A 14,026-nucleotide genomic window follows, 5' to 3' on the forward strand; every position below is an offset into this window, starting at 1 on the left:
TTCTTGCCTTGGCTTTGTCGTTTCGGGCCTCTGAAGCTTTTTATGTCTGATTGTGTTCTTGCTCTTCGTCAAGATAATGTGTTGTAAGGGTCTAGAAACGCTTGTGGGTGTGTGTTGGCCCTTTCTTTGCAGAGTGCCAATGGTTTTGATTTTTCTAGATGGTCGAATCTGGGTTTTTTATTTTTTTTGGGATATGTGGTTTCTTGTTTTGGTACTTTCTGGGTTTGCTTTGAATTTCTGTGCTTGGTGTTCCTGGGTAAAAACTGACATAGGCGAAGTTTAGATCCCTTTAGAACTAACTGATTTGGGTTTTAGGGTGTTTACGATGGCTAACGTCGTAGAGATCTCGAGCAGTGAGGATTCCGGGTTTGACGTGTCGCTCAACTGTTCAGATAGGGTTTTTATTGACTCGTTGCGTTCATCTGCCCCTGTAGGAACCTCACTATCCAACCCGCTAGACATCAAACCGCTGCAAACCATATATCCTACAATGGCTGGAGGACGACCAGAGTCTGCTGCGTCGGCTGGGGAGGATATCGTTGCTAGCCAGTGGCAAGAGGCGTCGTTGGCTAGCCATGGTGTGGCCAGCGGTTCCCATAAGGAGGGTGACCACGCCGCTAATGAAAATGCTGTTGTGTCGACATGGATGCTATCGGACGGGACACCAGTCGACAAAGCTGTTGGGCTAATGTCCCAAGTGATGATAAATAGGATAAAGCGAGTGTTTAAACTTCCAGGGGTAGCGAAGCTAAGGGTGTCGCTGAGGAATGAGCCCGCGTCGTCACTTCCTGCTGGGTACGCGGCCGTTCACGACGCTGTGTTCCGTCGGGGGTTCGGTTTCCACTTTTGCCGAATCTCCAAATAATATTGTGCGAGTTTGACCTCGCCTTTGGGCAAATATGCCTCAATATGTGGAAGTTGTTGATAGCGTTGAACGCGCTGTGGAAGATGTCCGGATGTGAAGGTCAGATAGTGGCCGAGGTGTTGGACTTCTGCGAGTTGGCGTATGTGAGAAGGAAAGGGTGCAGTGGCTAGGTGAACCTGAGTCGGCGTGCTGGGGTTCCTCGGTTAGGTGAGAATCTGCCGGACTCCATGTCCTTCTGGCGGGCAACCTATTGCGTCACGACAGATGGCTGGGAATACGATGCGGGATTGAACCCGGGGGGACTGACGTATAGGATTAAGTCAAAGTTTCAACCTATCCGAGATTGCCGTTGCCTGCCTTGGTTTTTCCCTCTTTATTGTTTCAATATATTCAGACCTAACGCCTTGCCCTTTCGTGGTGTTTGTAGCGGGGTTGCACTTTGTGTTGACGCCGGAGGAAGAGTGTCGTGTGGTGAGGATCAAGGGTTGTTGGAAAAATCGAAACCTTCTCGACTTGCGACTACTAACCTGTTGGGAGTTGTTAGCGGAGTTGAACCTAACTCACATTCCCGGTAATTATTGTTGAATACATGTCGCTGTTTCACCTTTTTGCATGTTGGATTAACTTGTCGTGGTGTCTGTAGATCCGGTGCCTGGCAATAAACTGAGTCGACTGACGTTCAAAAAATTGATGGATAACGCTGGTTTAGACAACTACCTGGAGGGTATGTTCGCGGAGGCGCTAAAGGCGAAGATGACCACTGTCGACCTGAAGACGAAGGAGGTCTGACGCTCCGATCAAGAGGTTATGCTGGAGATGCCTCTCCATTTCCATCTTCCTCTCGCCGGGGAGTTAGAAGTACGATCGGCCGTCGCCCAAGCAAAGCGTCCGGTGGCCGAGGGTTAGCGCCACGAGAAGGCCGTGGAGAGGCCCGCCGGTGAGTGCCGCGTGTCACAGAAGGACAAACCCATGCCGCGGTGGAATTATGGCTGTGGCGAGGCAGTTACCATAGCAGGCCTGGAGCCGGATGCGTCAGTAGGAGTAAGTGACCCTGTTATGGTCCTGATTACCCCCAGGGGAAGAAAAGGTGGTAGCCTGAAAATGAGGAAGTGGAGGCGGCGGGGAACAATGTGCCGCTGTCCGTGCGCCAATAACAAAAAAGGGCGCGGAAGGATGGGAAGACTGTGGATGCCAACGTCGGCGGGGAGGTGTCAACAGACGATCTCGACTCCTTTGCCTTGTATGCTGAATTTCTCATGAGCAAAAAGCGAGCACTGATCTTCGGTATATGCGAGCAGTTGGGATTTGGTGGCATGGATGGCACCATGAGAGACACCTCACTGCAGCGGTCACCATTTAGCTCGGCCTTTGGCCATCTTGCCATTGGGCTGAATGAACTTTTTCTGGCGGTTTCCAAGCCATCCTCCATTGAGCAAGAGCTTTGCGCGGAGGTTGACAGTCTGAAGGCAGAGTTGGAGGCTGTCAAGAAACGGCTACAAGAATGTGAACAGCAACTCGCGAAGGCGGAGGTGAACTTGGTGGATGCCTGGGAAAAGTTGGATGTTGCCATTAGCCGGGACGTTCAGCACAATGCTGAGGTGGCGAAGTTGCAGGAGGAAATTGCTCGCGTCTAGGAGCAGTTGTCAGCTAAGGTAAAGGCTGGATAACGCTCAGTGGGAGTCTGCCGCTCGCTCGGAGTAGATAAAGCGCTTACTGCGTCGAGCTGAGGGCTGGGAGGCGGAGAGAGAGAAGTTGGTTGCTACTGTCATTGAAGCCTTCAAGTGGTCAAAGGAGTATAAGGATGCGCTGACGCAGGCTGGCATAGCAGGTGCCACTGCCAACTTCAAGAAGCTTAATGCCAAGGGGGTGATTGACTAGGAGAAGGTTGCGCAGCTACAAGCGGAGGGGAGTCAGCCGCTGGCCTCTGAAGGTGATCCTGAGTCATCACAGCCCGAAGGTGCACGATCTGAAAGTGGTGAGTCCCTCCATCAGTCAAGCGAAGGACCCCAGCAATCTCCCATGCCCACGGCTTTCGATGCATATCACGTCCGGTTCATGGCGGCCAATACCCGTGAGGATGGAACAATGATTACACCAAGTGCCATCGCTCATGGCTCCGATCAGACAAGTAGTTCGATCGCTCAACCGACTCATGTGGACGGTGCCCGTGATGCAGCCCCGCAAGGAGAGTCTTAGGAGACTTAGTGCTTTTTGTTTGGCCACTGATGCCTTCCATAAGTTGTAACATATTTGTTTGTCTTTTAATGAAGTGAAATTATTGCTTTCATATATTTTGACTAAGTGTTGGATGACCGCTGAAGATATGTTAACGTTGTTTACATGTTGATATGTCGCTAGAGTTTTGACTTATGCTTTTGTCGATCAACGAAACATTAAAGGAATTAAAATTGTTCCAAGTGCACGATGTAGCGGACGTGGTCCTCCAAATGTTGTTGGCGTCGCCAGTTAACTTTGTCCTGGACAAGGTGACAATGGTTTGAATAATTCCTTGTTTCATTGATAGCTGATAGATCAGCGTTTACAAAAGAGGGGCTGTACCCATTGGGTAGCTTCCCTTAGCTAAATATTGAACAAAAATTCAGCTAAGTTAAGATGCTCTTGGGTAGCGGCATGACTATTTGTAGTAATACTGAAGGTGTTCGGTATTCCAAGGGTGGGTCGTTGTGACGCCATCCTTGTCCATTAAGTAGAAGGTGTCGGGGCCAATGACCTCCACAATTTTGTATGGCCTTCCCAAGTTGGGCGGAGTGTCGTTGGCGGTGGAATGCCTTCCTTCATTGCCCAGTCCCCAAGTTGGAGGTTTCGGGCCTTGACTTTGGCATTGTAGAAACACGATACCCGTTGCTTGTTTTGCAAGTTGTGCAAATGGGTCTTGTGGCGTTTCTGCTTGAGAAGGTCCTTGTTGAGGTTGACGCCTTCGCCGTTGGTCTCGGAGCAGTAGCCCTCGACCCTAGCGGTAGGTTGGGTGACTTCGATGCGTAGGATAGCCTCAGTGCCGAACATCATACAGAATGGTGTTTCACTGGTGGCGGAAGTTGGGGTAGTCTTGATGGCCCACAGAATTTCCAGCAACTTGTCCGCCCATAAACCCTTGGCGTTGTAGAGTTTCGTTTTTAGCAGCTTCTTGATTATCTTGTTTGCTGCTTCGACTTGGCCGTTGGTTTGTGGGTGAACGACATATGCAAACTCATCTTAGTGCCCAAGTTAGCGGTGAAAGATATGAGTTACTTGTTGTTGAATTGGGTGCCGTTGTCTGTGATGATTGTGCGGGGGACGCCGTAGCGGCAGTAGATGTTCTTCTAGAGGAAATGATTTACCTTGGCGGTAGTTATTGCTGTTAGCGATTCCACCTCAATCCACTTTCTGTTGTAGTTGATGGCGACAATGATGTATTTGAATTGGCCCTTGGTGGTTGGGAATTTTCCAAGCAAGTCCAGGCCCCATGTGGAGTGGATCCATGAGCCGATGATAATTGACAGGGGTTCCACGGGGGATGGGGGAGGTCAGCGTATTGTTGACATTTGTGGCAAGACCTTGACACCCTTCTGGCATCGTCGCTGAGTGTGGGCCAAAAGTAGCCATGTCGCATTGTGCGATTGGCTAGAGATCTGGCGCCTGAGTGGTTTCCACATTCCCCAGCGTGTATCATGGCAAGAATGACTTTTCCCTTCTCTGGGGTTAGACACCGGAGGTTGGGATGGGTGAACCCCTGGCGGTAAAGCTTGCCACTTTGGATGTTATAGCGAGTTGCCCTCCGCTTAACTTGCCTTGCTTTGATCTTGACTGTAGATAGCGTTCCATTGCACATGTATTCTATGATTTCATCCATCCAGCTGGGATTGATCTCAATGTTGAAGATCTCCGCTAGTGTTTTGGTGATGCTTGGCTTGTCAAGGCATTCCACCCTTGTATCCGCTGGACTTTGGTGTAGTTGAGCTTGCTAGTCTGGCCAGTGAATCAACCTTGATGTTCTTTTCCCTAGGGATCTATGTGATGGTATGAAATTTGAATTTTTTGAGGAGTGTCTTGACGTACCCCAAGTATGCCACTAACTGCTGGTCTGGAAGCTATCGTTGACCTGGTTAACGACTAGCTGGGAGTCGCTGAATATGTTGACACTGTCAGCCCCTGAGTCGATGGCGAGGAGTAAGCTGGCAATGAGCGCTTCATACTCCGCCATGTTGTTTGAGGCTTTGAAATTGAACTTTAATGCGTATTCCACGTTTAGTCCCCCTGGTCCAGTCAAGATGACTCCGGCGCCGCAGGCTTTGGCGCAAGCGGAGCTGTCCACGTGGAGGTTCCATTCTGACTGCTACTGGGGGGATGGTTCCTCAGCGGTTACCATTTCTGTGCTAGCCTTTTATGTCCCTAAGTTGTGCTCCTCCTGACACTCGGTGAGCTTAGCGATGAAATCTGCCACCGCCTGGCCTTGCATGGAGGTTCTTGGCTTGTATTCAATATCGAACTCGTTGAGCTCGATGGCACTTATTGAGACGCCTGGAGTGCTCGCGGTTCTACATTATTTGCTTCAGCGGTTGGTTCGTTAAGACATGGATTGTGTGGCCTGGAAGTATTGGCGGAGGTGCCTAGCGGCGACAATGTGTGCTAGAGCGAGCTGCTCCAGGGGGGTATACCTTGTCTGTTCCCCGTTCATGCCTCTGCCGACGTAGAACACTGGGAGCTCCTCCTGACCCTCTCATCGTACGATGGCACAGCTTACCGCTGATAGGGATACCGCTAGGTAGATGTATAGTATCTCACCCTATACCGGAATGGAAAGAAGTGTGATCACTGCCAAGTACTCATTCAAGCTTTGGAATGCCGCCTCCGTCAGGGCTTGCTTGTATACCGGGGACTGTTTGAAATACTCCACGACGGCGGCCTCTACGCAACTCCTCTCAGCTTCCAGCCGGGCAACCTCGCCCTCCCACTTTTTTAACTCCACAGACTGGGTGGTAGACTCCCGCTGAAGGATATCAACCCGCTTAACCTTGGCCGCCAGCTGCTCCTGCAGCATAGCAATGTCTTGCTCCAGCCGGGATACGTGGTCGTTCCGCTCAAGGTCCCACTCAATGGCAACACTCAACTTGCTGCGGCATCCAACGAGTTACACTCTGCCTTGGTCAGGTGCCGCTCGGTCTCTGCCAGCTAGTCTTGTGCCTCCCCCAACTCCCTCTGGAGACCTTCAATCTCCTCCCTCAGCTGCCGCTCAACCTGAGGCTGGTTCGATGCCGCAAGGAACAGCTCGTGCAGCCCAATGGACAGATGCCCAAATGCTGAACTGAATGGCGATTACTGAACGGTCGTCGAGCGAATAGTCCCATCCAGCCCTCCAAACCCGAGCCTCTCGCAGAGATGGAAGAGGAACTCTCGCTTTGGATCAGTCAAGAACTCCGCGTAGGTGGCGAAAGAGTCCAATCCCCCCTTTGGCCCCTCCCCGGTGGCAACAACAGTCACTGGTAGTGGAGTCTGCTTGGCCTTCTTCTGCCTCTGCTGGCGCGCCTCGATTAGCACGGCGTTGACTGTCTCCTCACTTTCATCGACGTGATTCAGACGCATCTTCCGAAGACCGCCACCTTGAGCAATACCCACGACGACAGGCCTTGACGGCTCAAGCCTCGCAATGGTAACGAGCTCTTTCCTCGACACCGTTTTCTCTGTCTCGGGCCTTCGCCGCTGGGCGGCAACCCTCTCCTTGGTCTTCGTGGGGACAGTAGTGACATGGCTCCTACCAGCAGCCCCTTGCTCGGTACAACCCTTGACCGACACCACGATCAGGCTAGCAGGAGCGATGTGTGAGTGATGAGGCATTGGCATCACCATCGGAGTCTCTGACTGGCTCACTGCTAGGGTCTGGGGATCGACGACGGTGTGCTGAGCCGCCAACCTAGGGGCATACGTGCCCTCCAAGAAATCCTGTAATTCCGAGAGATCGACTTGCTTTGTTACCAGGAACAGAATTTGAACAATCAAATACAACACCAGTTAGAGTATGGCACAAAAATAAAAATGCACTGGTTAGCGGAAGATACTTACCAAGGGCGCGAGTTAATCCCAGGTCGACTAGCAACTCCCAATTTGTGAGCAGGTGTAGGTCAAGAAGGTTACGGTTCTGCCAGCACCCTTTTATCCTCGCTACACGGCACTGCTCCTTGCGCGTCAAATTAAAGCGCAAGCCCGCTGCATAGAGACACAATCGATGATTAGAAAAAAAACAAGGGCATATCACAAAGCAAAACTGCCAAATTTGGTCAGCGGGGACTAGCGACAACCTCAGATTGGTTGGAACTCCGACATAATCCTAAACGTCGGCGCCCCATCAATTACCCAGGCATCACACTCCCACCCCGTGGTCGTAACACAGAAGGTCGACCGCAAGGGAGACATCAAATCCTTCAATTTTTGATTAACTTAGGCGCCCCCTGGCCACGAGTGAGGTTCACCTGTCCGCTGCATCCATGGCGCCTCATGTAGGCTAGCTCATAGAAGTGGTGCACCTCCGCCACAGTCGGACCTTTGCAACCGGACAGACGCCAGAGCGAGTTGAGCGCCATCAACAATCTCCACATATTAGGGAAAATTTGCCCAAAGGCAAGGTCAAACTCACAAACCAAGATGTAAAGATTTGGCAGCAGCAGAAGCGTGACTCCTTGGCGGAAGATGGCCCCGTGGATGGTGGCATGCCCTGCTGGCAAAATCGACGCTCTCTCATCTCTTGTCGGCGGACGCAACTTCACTACGCCAGGAAGGCGGAACACTCACTTTAGCCGATTCACGGCAGCCGTAGTCATCGGACCTCCCACTTAGTCAACTGGAGTACCGTCATGAAGGACCCAGGCTGACTCTATCTCTTCCTTGCGAGCCTCTCCCCCGCCAGCAGAACCGCTAGCGGTGCTATTGCTAGCCAACCTCTCCTCTCTCCCGTCGAACTCTCTGGACGCCTACCTCGAGCCATTGCTACGTCCCAGGGTATAGTTTGTAAAGGTTCGATGTCTAGAGGTTTCGGCAGTGAGGTTCCTGCAGGACCAGACCAACGCAATGAATCAATAAAAATCCTATCCGCAACGCTCAGGGACACGTCAGACCTAGAATCCTCACTGCTCGAGATCTCTACGACGCTAGCCATCACAAACCCTAAAACCTAGGTCAGTTAGTTACAAAAGGATCTAAACTATCCCTACATCAGAGTTTAGCCAAGAACACCAAGAACAACCATACTCAGAAACCTATAAAATAGCAAAACAAGAACATGATACCAAAAACCTAGATTTGACCATCACAAATCCACAAACCCAACGCTCTGCCACAAACACTTAAACCCATCCCCAGAAAACATTTCTAGACCCTTAGACACACTATAACAATAGCAGCTACTTCGCACAACAAAAACTATCAAATGACAGAAACGAGGAGTAAACAAATAAACAAATGGCTCAGATCACCAACCTGCAAATATGGGAGATCTAGGGCGCTTGGGATGTGTATCTTCACTTCCAAGAATCTCTTTCCTTCATAGAATAACGCTCTCACTCGATTTACAGAAGGCACTCCTCAGCTCCCGGAAAACAAGGCTTGAAGACGATGAGTTAGGTTTTGAAGTCCACAAAATGTCAAAACCCACTCGATTTCCCTTTCTTTTATGTCAACGTCAATCAGATCGGGACCGTCCGCTAAAAAATGACATCACACCAGCACCATACACGTGCCCCACGATTGCAATCAGTATCCGGATTAACCGAGGCATCGCCTCGATTACAAAGTCGATAATTACTCGCATTAATGGCGAAGAGACGGGCGTGCGGAAGCAGCATACACCCGCACGCCAAACCAATACATGATGGCCACGTGTCGGGAGATGTTAGACGAAGCGTCTATCCGAAGTAACCTTCAAAAAGGGGCAAGCATACCAATCGTCGAGACAGTCTCCGTTAGCCGAACTTCTCATTTCACCTTGCAAGCGAGATAGTATCCGATGAGCACAACACCGCTAGCAGAACTTCTCATTTCATCTTGCAAGCGAGACAGTCTCCGCTAAGCGCAACACCGCTAGCGGAACTTCTCACTTATCATCTTGGAACGAGACAGTATCTGCTGAGCGCAACACCGCTAGCGGAAATTCTCACTTTTCATCTTGCAAGGGAGACAGTCTCCGCTGAGCACAACACCGCTAGCGGAACTTCTCCCTTTTTCATCTTGCAAGTTGGACAGTCTCTGCTAAGCGCAACACCGCTAGCCGAACTTCTTACTTCATCTTGCAGGCAAAACATTCTCTGCTGAGCATAACACCGCTCGCTGAGCTTCAAGCCAGAAGGTCCCCGCGACGCTTCTTACCGCTTTCTATCAGTAGAGGGACTTCTGCCAACTGCGATTCCTGAGGCTATGCCACATTCTGACGACGACCGCCAGGTGGCATTGCAGTCAAGCTACGTCCATCCGGCACGTAGGGGACATGTCAATAGTCTTTGAAGGCCCTGATCAGGCCCGTTGACCCCCGACACTCGGGTATCAAAGATTGGGCTCGCTACCTAACACCTTTTGCTCAGTGCAGATCCCCCTCATCAAACAATATGTCGGCCAAACGGAGGCCCATCTTAGCAGGGGAGTGGGGGGGGGGGGCCCAGCAGGGGCCCACCCTAAAAGGTAAAAAGCGTTTGTTCAGTAAATCCATGGTTGACAACGCACTAACGCTAATTATGCTGTTGCAAGTCTGGCAGAAGTAACGCTTCGAACCGCTAGGCAACTCCCCAACCAAGATTGGCCCCCTTGAATGGGGACTTGGGGGACTTGTACTTGCATGAGCATTTTCTAAGCATAATTAGCTATAATGAGCTACACTCATGCTACTGCTAGCAGTATCAATAACCACCAAGGGTGTGACCTACGGAAACATAGCATTACAGGCTATTAGCGGAGCCTCGGCTCACCCCCAGATCACCGCCCACGCGCCATGTCAAGATCGCTTCGCTAAAGCATCAGAAGCTGGGAACTGAAACATGTCAGTCCCACATCGAAAACAAAGAAGAGGTCAGCCCCTTCTTCACCTATAAAAGGTCCACTCCTCTCTCCTCATTAATTACGCATTTACTACTGTTAATGTCTAAGATCTAGCGGTGGCTAAACCTTCGGTTAACGCTGGTCTGATGGGCGGGCGGCTACTTGTGGTGTGATCGATACTTCCGCTACCTGTAAATTAGAATACAAAGGGCGTCAGAGGGAGACCGCGTTGGGCGGTCTTCTCTTCTCTGATGCCTAAGTTAGTCAATGTATTCGTGTTGACAGAATAACAGTAGGTAAGTAGTAAATGCGTAATTAATGAGGAGAGAGGAGAGAACCTTTTATAGGTGGGGAAGAGGCTGATCTCTTCCATATTTTCAATGTGGGACTGATATGCTTCAATTCCCAGCTTCTGGAGCTTCTAATGCTATCTTGACGAGGCGGGTGGCGGTGCATGCCGGCGCATCGGCTGTGATTTGGGGGTGAGCCTGGGCTCAGGCGGTAGCCTGCTTGACTGTGTTTCCGTAGGTCACTCCGCTGGTAGGAGTTGGTACCGCTGGCGGTAGCATGAGCGTGGCTCATTGTAGCTAATTATGCTTGGCAAATGCTCATATAAGTACAAGTCCCCCATGTCCCCAGTCAAGGAGGGCAATCTTGGTTGGGGAGTTGCCTAGCAGTTTTAAAGCGTTACTTCCGCTAGACTTGCAAAAGCATAATTAGCGTCAGTGCGTTGTCAACCATGGATTTGTTTTGAGCAAACGCTGGATACCCTTTTAGGGTAGGCCCCTGCTAGGCCCCCCAAGGAGTCCCCCACTCCCCGGCTAAGATAGACCTCCTTTTGGCTGGCATATTGTTTGTTGAGGGGGATTTGCACTGAGCAGAGGGTGTTGGGTAGCGAGCCCAAGCTTTGAAACCCGAAACGTGCCTGATAACGGCAGTCGAAGACTGTTGACGAGTCCCCTTGTCTCAGAGGAACATATCTTGAGTACGACGCCACGTGGCGGTCGTTGTCTGTTATGAGGCATTGCCTCAGAACCACCGTTGGCTGAACTTTCTCAGTTGAAAGTAAGCGGTGAGGAATTTCCTTTACAAGATGGAGATAATTCCGCTAGCAATGTTGCACCTAGCGGAGCCTGTCACGTGTAAGATGAAAAGTGAGAAGTCCCGCTAGCGGAGACTATCTCGCTTGCAAGATGAAGTGAGAAGTTCCGCTAGCGGAGTTGCGCTTAGCGGAGACTGTCTTGCTTGCAAGAGGAAATGGAGAAGTTCTGCTAGCGGAGTTGCGCTAGCGGAGACTGTCTTGCTTGCAAGAGGAAAGGGTGAAGTTCCGCTAGCGGAGTTGCGCTAAGCGGAGATTGTCTCGCTTGCAAGAGGAAAGAGAGAAGTTCCGCTAGTGAAGTTGCACTTAGCTATCTCGCTTGCAAGAGATAAGGTAGAAGTTTCGCTAGTGGAGTTGTGTTTAGCGGAGACTCGACGATTGGTATACTTGCCCTTTTGACGGTTAATTCGGATAGACGCTTCGTCTGAAGGCGCCCGACACATGGTCGTCATGTACAGGGTTAGCATGTGGGATAACTACTCCTTAGCACGCCCGTATCTTAGCCATTAATGTGAATAATTATGGATTTTGTAACCGGAGAGTAAGTGTGATCGTGGGGCACGTGTTCGGCTGTCGTGTGATGTCGTTTTCCATAGACGGCTTAGATTTGTTTGATGTTGACATAAAAGATAGGGAAACCACAATGGGTTTGACATCTTCTGCCCTTCAAATCCTGATTTGTCATGTTCAAGCTTGGTTTTGCTGCCTGAAATTTCAAGGTTTTCGTTCTGTAACTCGAGCGAGGTTATTGTCTGTCGAAGAAAAGGTCCACTGAAGTGAAGAAAGACTTCGCCACACACATCAGAGCTAGCATTTCTCATGTTGGTGATCTGAGTCTCTATTTCATTGTTTTCCGTCAGTTTCTGTTTTTGGTGTTTAGAGTGGTTTCTGCCCTGGATCGGTGTGTTCCGAGGGTCTAGAATGATGTTTAGGGATGGGTTTAGGTGTTTGACAGAGAGTTGAGGTTCTCAGGTTTACTAGATGATCGAATATGGGTTTTGAGTGTATAAGCATTGTGTTCTTGTTTTGGTACTTCTGGGTTTTTTGGGTTTTGTTGTTCTTGATTGAAAATTGTCATAGGGTTAGTTTAGATCGTTTTGGAACTAACTGACCTGGGTTTTAGGGTTTGTGATGGCTAGTGTCGTAGAGATCTCGAGCAGTGAGGATTCCGGGTCTGACGTGTCACTCAGTGTGGTGGATAGGATTTTATTGACTCGTTGCGTCCGTCCGCCCCTGCAGGAACCTCACTGTCCGATCCGCTTGATATCAAGCCACTACAGACCATACCCTGGGAAGTGGCAATGGGTCGTGCCGGGTGCCCCAAGAGTTCTAGAGAAAGGGAGGAGGACGCCACCCGCAAACGTCGTGAGGAAAGGCTAGCTAGTAACAGCGCCGCTAGCGGTTCCATTGAGGGGTAAGAGATAGAGTCCGCCTGGGTCCTACGTGACGGTAAGGCAGTTGACGAGGCGGGAGGACCGATGAATGCTGCCGCAGTCAACCGTGTGAAGCGAGTATTTCGCCTTTCCGGCGTGGTGAAGTTGCTCCCTCCAACCGCTAATGAGAAGGCTTCCATTATGCCAGCGGGGTATGCTGCCGTTCACGAGGCCATCTCCGCCAAGGTGTCACCTTTCCTCTACTCCCCAACCTCCAGATCCAAGTGTGCGAGTTTGACCTCGCCTTCGGGCATATTTGCCCCAACATGTGGCGGTTGCTGCTTGCGTTGAACTCGCTTTGGCGTCTATCTGGGTGCGAAGGGCCGACCGTGGCTGAGGTATTCCATGTCTATGAACTTGTCTACGTGAGGCGACAAGGGTGTAGCGGACAGGTGAACCTCACCCGCCGAGAGGGGGCACCCAAGTTGATAGAGAATTTGAAAGATTCGATGTCTCCCTGGCAGGCGACCTTTTGCGTTGCGACCTCAGGGTGGGAGTATGACGCTGGAGCAAACGATGGGGCGCCGACGTATAGGATTAAGTCGGAGTTTCAGCCAATCCGAGGTTGTTGCTAGCTGCCGCTGACCGAAGTTGGCGGATTTTGTTTGCATGATATGCCTGTAATTTATCTTTCCTAATCATTGCTTCGTTTTCTGTGTAGCGGGTCTGCATTTCAATTTGATGCGTGAGGAGTACCGCGTGGCGAGGATAAAGGGCTGTTGACAGAACCGCAACCTGCTCGACCTTCGCCTTCTCACAGGGTGGGAGTTGTTGGTCGACCTGAGGCTGACACGCACAGTTGGTAAGTACATCCTGCCGACCTTTTTTTTTTTTTTTTTTTTTTTTTTTTTTTTTGTGTTCTGTACTGACTAGTGTTATGGTTGTTTAGATTCACCGTAGGGTAACAAAGCCAGTCAGGAGGCGTTCGACATAGTTATGGACAGCGCCAAACTTGAGGATTTTTTGGAAGGCATGTACTTTGCCAGGTTGGCCGCTCAGCAGACCATTGTCGTCCCACAGACCCTGGCGGTGAGTGCATCAGAGAATTTGGTGGTGCTGCCAATGCCCCATCATTCACACCTCCCTCCTGCTGGCCAGACGGAAGGACCGATTGGGGGTGGCGCAGAGCAAGGGGATGTCGGCGGGAGCCAAGCCGCTGTCTCTCCCTCCAGGACCAAGAAAGTTGCCACCCAGAGGCGAGGGCCTCAGAAAGAGAAAACGGTGCCGCGGAAAGAGGCAGTTACCATTGCCTGCTTGGAGCCGCAGGCACCACCGAGGCCTGTTGCCACTGGTGCCACACGGGCGGTTCTCCAGAGGAAGCCCCGACAGAACAATAATGAAGAGGAGGACGAGGCAGACGATGCTGAGACCATCGGGGCCCGCCAACAGAAGAAGGCTAAGCAGGCCTCTCAGCTAGTGACTGTGGTTGTCGGTGGAGAGGTGCTGCAGGGCGGTCTAGATTCATTCTCTGAGTATGCGAAGTTTCTAACTGATCCTGAGAGGGAATTCCTGTTCCATCTATGCGAAAGGCTTGGGTTCAGTGGGCTTGATGGGACAGTTCGCTCGACGGCCGTTTAGTAGTCGCCATTCAGTTCGGCCTTTGGACATCTGTCC

This window comes from Rosa chinensis, chromosome 3 (genome assembly GCF_002994745.2).
Source record: "Rosa chinensis cultivar Old Blush chromosome 3, RchiOBHm-V2, whole genome shotgun sequence".
Taxonomy (NCBI): Eukaryota; Viridiplantae; Streptophyta; class Magnoliopsida; order Rosales; family Rosaceae; genus Rosa; species Rosa chinensis.